Source organism: Scophthalmus maximus, chromosome 8 (assembly GCF_022379125.1).
Source record: "Scophthalmus maximus strain ysfricsl-2021 chromosome 8, ASM2237912v1, whole genome shotgun sequence".
Classification (NCBI taxonomy): Eukaryota; Metazoa; Chordata; class Actinopteri; order Pleuronectiformes; family Scophthalmidae; genus Scophthalmus; species Scophthalmus maximus.
Window position 1 is genome coordinate 21,644,067 of NC_061522.1, and position 10,151 is coordinate 21,654,217.

The 10,151-nt window shown below is 41.7% G+C and overlaps 1 pseudogene; it reads left to right on the plus strand.

Moving 5' to 3' along the window:
* The first annotated feature begins 560 nt into the window (after window positions 1-560).
* Window positions 561-9,429, plus strand: LOC118312087 (annotated as a pseudogene).
* Window positions 9,430-10,151: the final 722 nt, after the last annotated feature.

The following is a 10,151-nucleotide window of genomic DNA, read 5'->3' on the forward strand; positions in this document are numbered from 1 at the left end:
CCCCCCGGTTCAACATTGTTTAACTAGGTTTTTTACACAATATTTTCATAAATATGTCATATATGAAGCAGCCATTCTTCTAATCATTCCCTGTCCATTGAGTTATAAACCGTTTTCATGCATTCCTAAAAGCACCATCAAACACTTATCTAGACTAGCGCAGATGGCTGTGGTTATGAGGTGTAAAAGAAAAGGAAGAAATTTGTTTTATTTTTAATTTTTTCAAGTTTGCACCTCCTTTTTAAAACATAACCATGGCACAAGATGGTCTCTGACATTTTCCCATATAAACGGGTAGGAATGTATTGAATTGAATTGTTAAACTCTTCACATGTTTGTCATTGTAATGGATGTATTGGACATTGTTTTCACTTTACTATTCAATTCAACTTTACGTCTAGCGCCAAATCACAACATACATTATCTCTGGGCACTTTACATTGGCCGCAGTTCAGATAAACACAATTGGACTGAAGCTGTTTTAAAAAACAGCACACTTCTAGAGATTATAGGTTACTGTGTATAGGCTATCCTCAATAGGTTACTATAACATGATCAACAAGTTGCAAGTGCATATTATGATGTATAAAGTTATATATAACAGCTATAGTCTATATAGCATACTGTAAGATTTGTATATCTTGTGTCTATGTATTATCTGACACGAACCTGCTTGTATTTCACATTGTCACAACTTCAGACCCTTGAAAGTCAACGTAGGAACTCTCTTTTGAGCTTGTGCTGAGCCATGGTGTTAGTGGGGCTTGTGGTGTTTTAGCTTCAGTGGGTAGAGCTGCAGTCACATGTTAATGATTTGCATTGAATGCTTGAAAATAGTGAAAATGTCTGAAATCCCAAGATAATGCAACTTGCAGTGAAACGTAATCACTAGTGCTGAATATGGTCTGACAATGAGACGTATAAATTTGAATAGAAAAAAACAACGGAGCCTTGAGAAATAGAGAATAGAGAGATACATTAACTAGCCGTCATCATAATATTTATTTTAATTCAAATACTATTTATAGTACTATAAATACTTTAGCTATATCATTATCGGCATTAGTCGTGACATAGCAGAAGTAGTGAAAAGGGGAAGTCCAGGGGTAAGAGTTATATAAAGCAGTGGTAATTTTAGTTGAGTAGAATCAGTAGAAGTGGTAGTTTGCGCAGGCAGGAAAGTGTCTCTGCAGTATATAACTGCAGTAATAATAGCAGGCTACATGAGGACACCCTAACCCTAACCCCATTCGAAATGTCCAAGAGTGAGTTGTGTTGCCAGGTCTTTCAGTGACCGTGTGATAGAAAGTTCATCTTAGGTGCGATAGAGGGAGTTCTCAGGACTGCTCTCAGAACCTGCCTCACACTTCAGTCATTGCAGCTGAAGCAGAGGCACATGGCGACATTTGCCCTCGTCACCTTGCCTATAACAAGCTGTACTGTTGAGAGACTCTTTTCAGCTGTCACTCGGATAAAAACTGGCGTCAGGGCATCAATGAATGACTAACATACTGAACTCTTTGTCCCTGCTGTCCTTTGAAAGAGAACTGACTGAATTATTGAACTTCAATGAAATCATTGCAGGGATCAACAGCAAGCACCGTCGCCTCTTGTTATAATCATCTATGTAGGCTAAATTAAGTTATGATAAAACTGCTTTCATTCAATTATAGTGGTAGTGGTCTGTTTTGGTTAACATTGGCTATATTCAGAACCTGTAAATATATGATTGGTCTTGGATGTGCAAGGCCCACCTATTCTTTGCTTTGCCTTGCTTTAATTTGAAGTTAACGAGATTAAGTTGAACATCAGCAATACAAATACCCCTGGTGAACAGCAAAAGTGTCACTAAAGCATGTTTTCGATGTCCCTGCCTGACCCCTAGGTGAACTATTTTAGCACACAACTCGCAGTGTCAATATTTAGCCGTTCAGCTGACCTGCATCTCAGTGTGCTCCGCAGTGGCCGACAAACATGGCTCTGAACATTGCTGGTGTGGTCGCGGTGGTGTTGTTCTACATCCTTATTCTGGGGACGGGGATGTGGGCCGCCCGAAAGTCCAGGGCGATTGAGAGGTACAGCCGTGGGGACAGGACCGAAGTGTTGCTTCTTGGTGACAGGAATATCAGCTTGCTGGTGGGGATTTTCACCATGACTGGTAAGTTCGTCAGTGGGGCTGAGACACTCATCTTTGCCCAGCTAATCATAGGTACATTTGCATTAAAATGTTTGATGTGCTAAGTTAATCTATTTGTTTATTTAACCTGTAATTATACGTGAAGACTTGTTCTTGTTATCATCATGTTATCCTGAGAACATTTATTATCTCAAAACAACATTTGAAACAAACACAAATTTCCGCATGCACATATTTGAGATCTTTGCTTGAGTAGCAACTGATTTTGACCTGATGATTTGAATCGTGAATGGTTTATTGTTTGATCAGTGCATCAGAGTGCAAGTTGTTTTTTTTTTTATGAAAGAGAAGGGTAGCCAGGCTGCAGATTCACAGACCAAGGCAATTCATTAATCCTGTGGATACTGTTAGTTTCATTCAAATTATGTCTTGGGGTGCAGATTACTTTTAGCAAACTAATTGAAGGATTACATTTTAGTCAAGTGGTGGGCTGTGGATTCATGATTCAAGGCACAGGTGCACGCATTCAGAATGATGTGCGGTCTGCATAGCATGAACCTTATGGTTAAAATGTACACGTTGCCCCTCTAAAACATTTACTTTGTTTTAAAGACTTTATTCCACAGCTAGACCATTAGCATGTTAAATAAGGATAGTGCCAAATTCTGTGTGCGCGCGCGTGCGTGTGTGTGTGTGTGATGCCTGTGCAGCTACATGGGTTTGCTGAGGCAGTGTACACTCCTACAATGGGTTTGATATGGGCTCTTATGCCTATACACTACTCTGTCTTTCATACTAGGTAAGATATACACCATAAAGACAGGATCAGCTGTGCTGATCTGGATACCAGACATAAACACATTGTTTTTATATGACTCATTTGTTCTGTAATCAAAATGTTATTCATTTTTTGTCCTTTACAACAATATAAATCATTTTTATTCAACAGCTACACAATTTGTTTTGGTGCACTTGATGTACTTAATATTGGTAACTTACAGTGCACATAGACCCAACAAATTGGTAACTTACAGTGCACATAGACCCAACAAATTCCAGGATAACTATGAGTTATTCAAATATATTCAGATATCAACTTCAAAATAACAGTTAACATCTCATCCACTGCACAAGGTGGTCTCTTCTTCACCAAACCAATGAGGGACAAGAGGTGTGTCACCATGATGGACCCATTCCAGATCAGGTACGGCAGAGTGCTGAGCGGTGCTCTGGTACTGCCTGCCCTGCTTGTGGATGTGCTGTGGGTGTCCTGCACTCTGCTCGGCTTAGGTAAACAAACAGACAAGCCAAGAAAAGAACACACATTTTCATTTAGTGGTTGCAAAACATTAATATTTGCACATCTTTGCTTGTTGGTTTGTCTAACAGGAGCCACTATGAGTGTGATACTTGACTTGCCCTATGTCTATACTGTTAAGATCTCATCGGCTGTGGCCATTATCTACACTTTGTTAGGAGGCCTGTACTCAGTGGCCTACACTGACATCATTCAGCTCTCTCTAGCTTTCCTCAGTTTGGTGAGTTAGACAGCATCTACAGTAGCATGCGTTCATTTGAAAGACTTACCGTATCTTCAGTTATGTACAGTTCATTAATAGCTTGTATAAAGCTCAATTTATATATTCAATATATATTTTAGTAGCAGTGCCACCGAAAGGGCATAAGGAGTTTATTTTTGATTTTAAGTAAGTACGGGTGAAATATTGTCTGAAAATAGATGTTCATCTGTCATTGTTTCCAAATTACTTAAATCACTTTTTTTACTCTCAGGGTTAGGTTTAACCCTGGGAAATAAGCTTGTTGCTTTTGTTTGAGGTGGTACAAATTTAAATTTAAGTTCTCAAGCAGTGTTGACTCAGTGTGGACAGCAGGGAAGATTTCACAGGTCGATACTGAAGCAGCCGAATTACTTTGAGATCGATTTGATAACTTGAGGAGCCATGTTTGATACATGGCAAACACCAAGAATAATTACACCTCTCCTTGAAGGTCTCCAAGGCAGAAGCATGATTGCAAAGACCAGGGGTTGATACCAACCAGGAACCTTTGCTGTGTGTTCACATCTCTTGCTTTCTGTCCATGTTTCCTGTATGTCTCCACTGTCAACTGTTGAAAGCGGAAAGCAATCTTTGAAAATTTACCTCAATTCGGTTAACAGCAATTGGCCGTAGGGGAGACCAACACATGGGATCTGTCAATAGAAATTTAAAAAAAGAGGGAATACCAGTGAATGTTTAAAGGTCATATTTAAGGTTTTCCATCTGACTAAATAACTAACCTGTTGTGCTAAGGTCTTCCTTATGATGATCTCAGTATCTGTTTGCAGTGGCTGTGTGTCCCCTTCCTTCTGTTCAACTCCACATCTGCAAACATTGCGCAGACTGCTTTCAACCACACTTTTCAAGAACCATGGGTTGGTTCTCTGGAGCTGGACAAAGTCTGGAATGGGATTGATGACTTCTTATTGCTGGTAAATAATGAACTTCCATCGTCAGTAGCATACTCATTTGACTCACACAACGTTAATATCTACAGGCAAGTATATGTGCTGCATTTTTCCTGGTTAAATCATCAAGATCAGCGAAAGCCACTGGACAGACATACCAACTGAGTGTGTCCTCCTTTACACTGACATTTGATGTCACTGCAAGTTTAGTTTTAAGTGTAAAGCATCAGAGGGGCAATACATAACCTGCATGCACATTGCTTTTGTATGTGTGTAAATATAATAATAATAATAATAATAATAATAATAATAAAACATTTTATTTATAGAGCACTTTTCATTGCTAAAAGCAATCTCAAAGTGCTACAAAAAATAGGTTTAAAAAGAAAAAAGATTGGTAGAAGAAAAAGTACAATGTTTAGGATGCAAATGCTTGCTTAAAAGGTTAGGTTTTTCGGCACATCTTAAGAGATATTCCTTCTAGGAGCCCTCAGGTGGTCTGGGAGGAAATTCCACAGGGGAGGAGCGGCTGAGCAGAAAGGTCGATCCCCCATGGTGCGCAGCCTGGTCCTGGATGGGTGAAGGATGAAGGTTTTGTTTCCGGAGCGGAGGTTGGGTGAGGAGGTTTGTGGTGAGAGTAGATCTTTGAGGTAGGGAGGGGCATTGCCATGGATGCACTGATGGGTGAGTAGGGAGATATTGTATTCAATCCTGAATGAGACAGGAAGCCAGTGTAGTGAGTGAAGGACGGGTCTGATGTGATCAAGTTTTCGTATCCTCATCAGGATCCTAGCGGCGCTGTTTTGGACGTATTGAAGCTTATGAATGCTCTTGCTAGGAGTCCCGATGAGGAGAGCGTTGCGGTAGTCCATCCTTGAGGAGACAAAGGCGTGGAGAAGTTTTTCGGCATCTGACAGACAGAGTGTGGGACGGAGTTTGGCAATGTTCCTGAGGTGATAGAAGGAGGTCTAGCACAGATTTTTAATGTGGGTTTCAAATGTAAGATGAGGATCAAATCTTACACCCAGGTTGGTGACTGTTGATGTTAGGGGTATACTTTGACCAGAGAAGGTAATTTGGGTTATGGGGGATGACTCGACCTGGTGTGGTGTGCCAACTAAAATAGCTTCTATTTTGGAACTATTAAGCTTTAGAAAGTTTTCTGTCATCCACACCTTTATCTCCTCAAGGCAGGAGCTCAGAGATGATGATGACGATGACAGTGAGGCTGCAGATGAGATAGGATCGTTTTTTTATGTAGAGCTGTGTGTCATCAGCATAGCAATGGAATGATATTCCAAGCTGGCTGATGATGCGGCCAAGGGGAAGAGTGTAGAGGGTGTACAGAGTGGGGCTGAGAACCGACCCTTGGGGGACTCCACAAGTGACAGTGAGTGTTTGCGATTTTGCTCCTCCCAAGGAGACGTATTCTGTTCTTCCAGACAGGTAGGACTTGAACCAGCTCAGGGCGGAGTCAGAGAGTCCGATGGTGTGGTGGAGGGGCTGAAGGAGGATGTTATGGTCAACCGTGTCGAAAGCTGCAGACAGATCCAGAAGGATGAAGAGCGATGGTGATCCAGTGTCAGCCGCCATCAGCAGGTCGTTTGTGACCCTGAACAGGGCTGTTTCGGTGCTGTGGGCGGAACGGTATCCGGACTGGAACTTCTCAAATAGGGAGTGAGAATTTAGGTGGTCCTGAAGATGTGTGGCTACTACTTTTTCCAGCACTTTGGACAGAAATGGGAGGTTGGAAATGGGCCTGTAGTTGGCGAGGATTTCTGGGTCTAAGGTGGGTTTTTTGAGGAGGGGTCTGATGACAGCAGTTTTGAGAGCAGATGGAACATATCCAGTCTGGAGTGAGTGGTTGATGACTTGGGTGATTAGGGGACTTAGAGCGCAGATGTTGGATTTTACCAGGGCTGTAGGAAAAGCGTCAAGGGTACAGGTTTCATCCTGTGGATGATGTCCTCAAGCTCTCGCTGAGAGATCTTGGGGAAGCAGCAGAGAGAATGGAAACTCTCAGGAAGTGGGTCGGCAGTAGGGACAGGCAGAGCACAGGAGCTGGAGAGAAGAGAGCGTATGGTGTCATCTTTTTTCGCGAAGAAGCTGATGAAGTTATTGCACTGCTCTTCTGTGGTATCGGTGTGTGAGAGAGTTTGAGGCTTGAGGAGATGATTTTTGGTAGAGAAAAGCTGCTTGGAGTTTCCAGGACTTGTATTGATGATGTTGGAGTGAAACTGTAACCGTGCTTTTCTAAGTGACTTTGAGTAGGCTTTTTATATATACGCACACACACACACACACACACACACACACACACACACACACACACACACACACACACACACACACACACACACACACACACACACACACACACACACACACACACACACACACAGGTAGACACTTCATTGTAGAGCTGTGTGCAGTGCTCTGTTCCCCAGGGTCTCTTTCTCTCTCTCTCTCTCTGTCTCTCTCATTCCTACCACATAAATGATCATAAATGATCCATATAAGCTCTAGGTAGAGCTTCTACTCACATAGAATGCAGTGATCCCTTAAAAGTGCATTTTCAAACTCATGACGTCATTTTCTGACTTCTTGGTGACTTCTTCATGGCGTTGCTTATCATATCACATCATTTGATGAATAATTTTCAGATCAACATAAGCTTAGACAGTCTTTCTATTATTTACAGAGATATCTAGGAGAATGTGTTTTTCAGACCATATTTATGTTGACCTTGACCTTTGCTCCAAAAGTGAATCACCTGGCCTCATCATGTGTCCTCTTCATCTCCCTCTGCTGTTTTTTCCCCAGGCTCTCGGAAGTGTTTCATTTCAGTGCTTCCACCAGAGGACGCTGTCTGCCTCCTCATCACAAACAGCCCAGTTAACCTGCTATGCTGCTCCACTCATGATTGCCATACTAGGAATTCCTCCTGTCTTAGTTGGGGCTGTCGCTGCTTCCACAGGTGGGAATTGTCTTAGAGATAACAGACCATTAATACAAACACGTGGCCTGAGTAATTTGTGTTTATTGATGATTAGAAACTTTGCCGGTGCTAATTTGGCGAGTTACCTTCCTTTATCGACATGTGGACTCTGCGCAATGGTTAGTGCTAGTGGTAAAACATATTTACAGCAGCAAGATGTGCAGTACTACTGTAAACCCAACTATACTCACATAGTGGTGGTCCTACACACATTTATATACCTCTAAGCTGTGCTCTCTGTGAGAATATAGTTCACTGATTTACCATAAAATATGAATCATTTTGATCAACCTGAACCAGGTTACTTTGTTACTGCACCTTCAAGTCACACCTTAAAACACTTACACAGTATTTTCATTTTAACAGTGCAACAATGTTAAATGGACAAACTCTTTCAGAAATATCACTCTGCTTTTGTGAGGAAAATCTCCCCAAAATCTGACTGTTGATCTTTTTCTCAGACTGGAACCTGACGTTGTATGGCTCTCCATCTCCATTTTTACGTGGCGAAAAGATGTTTATCCTTCCCCTGAACCTACAATACCTCACTCCGTCTTACATCTCAATCACTGGAATCGGAGCTGTGGGCGCTGCCGTCATGTCGTCCACAGACTCAGGCCTGCTATCCGCTACGTCGATTCTCTCGTCAAACATCTACAAGAACATCCTGCGCAAAGAAGTGAGCTGTACAAGGCGTTGATGGTGTCTCTAGAGATGCGGACGGGGGCTGATTGCTCTTTGTCCTGAACCTTTATATAATGATAGCAAACTAAAAAAAGTCAAATGATTTTTTTTTTCCGAAAGCACAGGTTCGTGAATGAATAGGGAAGTGTAGTCTCCTTTTGTATGTCTCCCTTTCCCAGGCCTCAGACTATGAAATGCAATGGGTGATTCGGATCACAGTGGTGGTTGTGGGTGTGGTTGGGACATCTATAACTTTCTTCACCAACAGCACCCTGGTCCTCTGGATTCTTGGAGCAGACATTTCCTACACCCTCATATTCCCCCATCTGGTCTGTGTGCTCTTTGTTGAAGTGACAAATGCTTATGGTGCCATGGTGGGTTACGTTATTGGGCTGATTGTAAGGATTTTGTTGGGCGAGTACGCTGTACGTCTTCCTGTTGTTCTTCATCTTCCCGGTTGCAGACTCGAAGATGACATCTACGTCCAAAAGTCCCCAAAACCTGATAACCATCATAGTTTTTTCTGCTCTCGCTTTGTTCATGTTCAACCATGGCCTGCTGCCTGAAAGGTGGCAAGCCATCTGACAGCATCTGCTGTATCGCCAGCAGATGCTGTCACACAGCATCTCTAAGAAGAAGCTGAAGGTGATGGTGAGTGTGATGACCACAGACACAGAGTTGCCTTAAAGCCAATGTGTCGAAGGCATCATTACGTTTTGTTTTACCCTTTCATGAGTTGCTGGTCTGCCTTTAAATACGATCTTAACTAGTGTATATAATTAGAGAAATGTCAATTTGAAGTTGCTTTCACGTATAGTTGTTGAGGAACACACGCATACACAAGGAGAACATGCAAACAATGGTTCCTGGAATCCAGTCTGAATCCAGCCTTCTGTTGGGATCAGAATAATCCAGATTTTCTGATTCAAAATTATCTCAATCCCACCAAAAAGTTTTGAACACAGACTGAAGGTTTGATCCAGATCAAAAGCAAGATTGGATTACGTGATCTAATCCAAATCCATTATCCTTTTTCTAGTTTTGAACAACCCATTTTCAAGATTTGATCCAATCCAAAGTCCAGTCAGATAACTTCTGAACAACTGGGCCCAGTGTTTCCCATTAAACCACAGTCTAATTGAATAATTTGTCCTGCCAGTTTCATACTGAACCAAACAGTTTCCAAACTGAATCTCATAATTACATAAAAGATCTCTGACGTCATGTAGCTTTCTACTTCAAAAGAAAGAAAAACTGACTCAAAAAACAGGAATTTCGATAGTGAATGGACAGAGAAGTATGTGTTTATATTTGTGAGGCCCGAGTTTGTTTTGGTGTTCACTCTGCTACGAGTACTGGACATATTGCATATTTAAGAAAATCCATTTTAATTTGACACTACTTTGCCAAGGGGCTCTGGTGTTTGCAACAAGAAGATTTGGGGGCTAACCTCATTTTATGAGCAAAGGTGTCGTATCCCGTTTCTTGCTTGTTCAGCGCAATAGATCACTAAGAGTGGCACAAGCAAAGAGAAAAAGCCATTTATAGATACAGAGTGTGTTAGCTTGCATCAACCAAGAATGGGGTTACAGATGAGAAAAACCTAAAACAACTATTGATTTGAAGAAGTAAACTCCATTATCTGAAACTTAAACCATAAGGAGAGTAGAATAGAGGGCCTTGAATTGGATGTATTCGAGACCCTTTTGAACAATCGGGAAGGTGGAGGTGATGTCTATCATGTGAATGACCCACTTATCCTGGTTAAACAGTAGGTACAGTAGCCTGAACAGTGAATATGAGACTATGATGTCATTGGTCAAAGTTGTACCTGGCATTCTATTAGTTGGGGGATTTTGACAGCG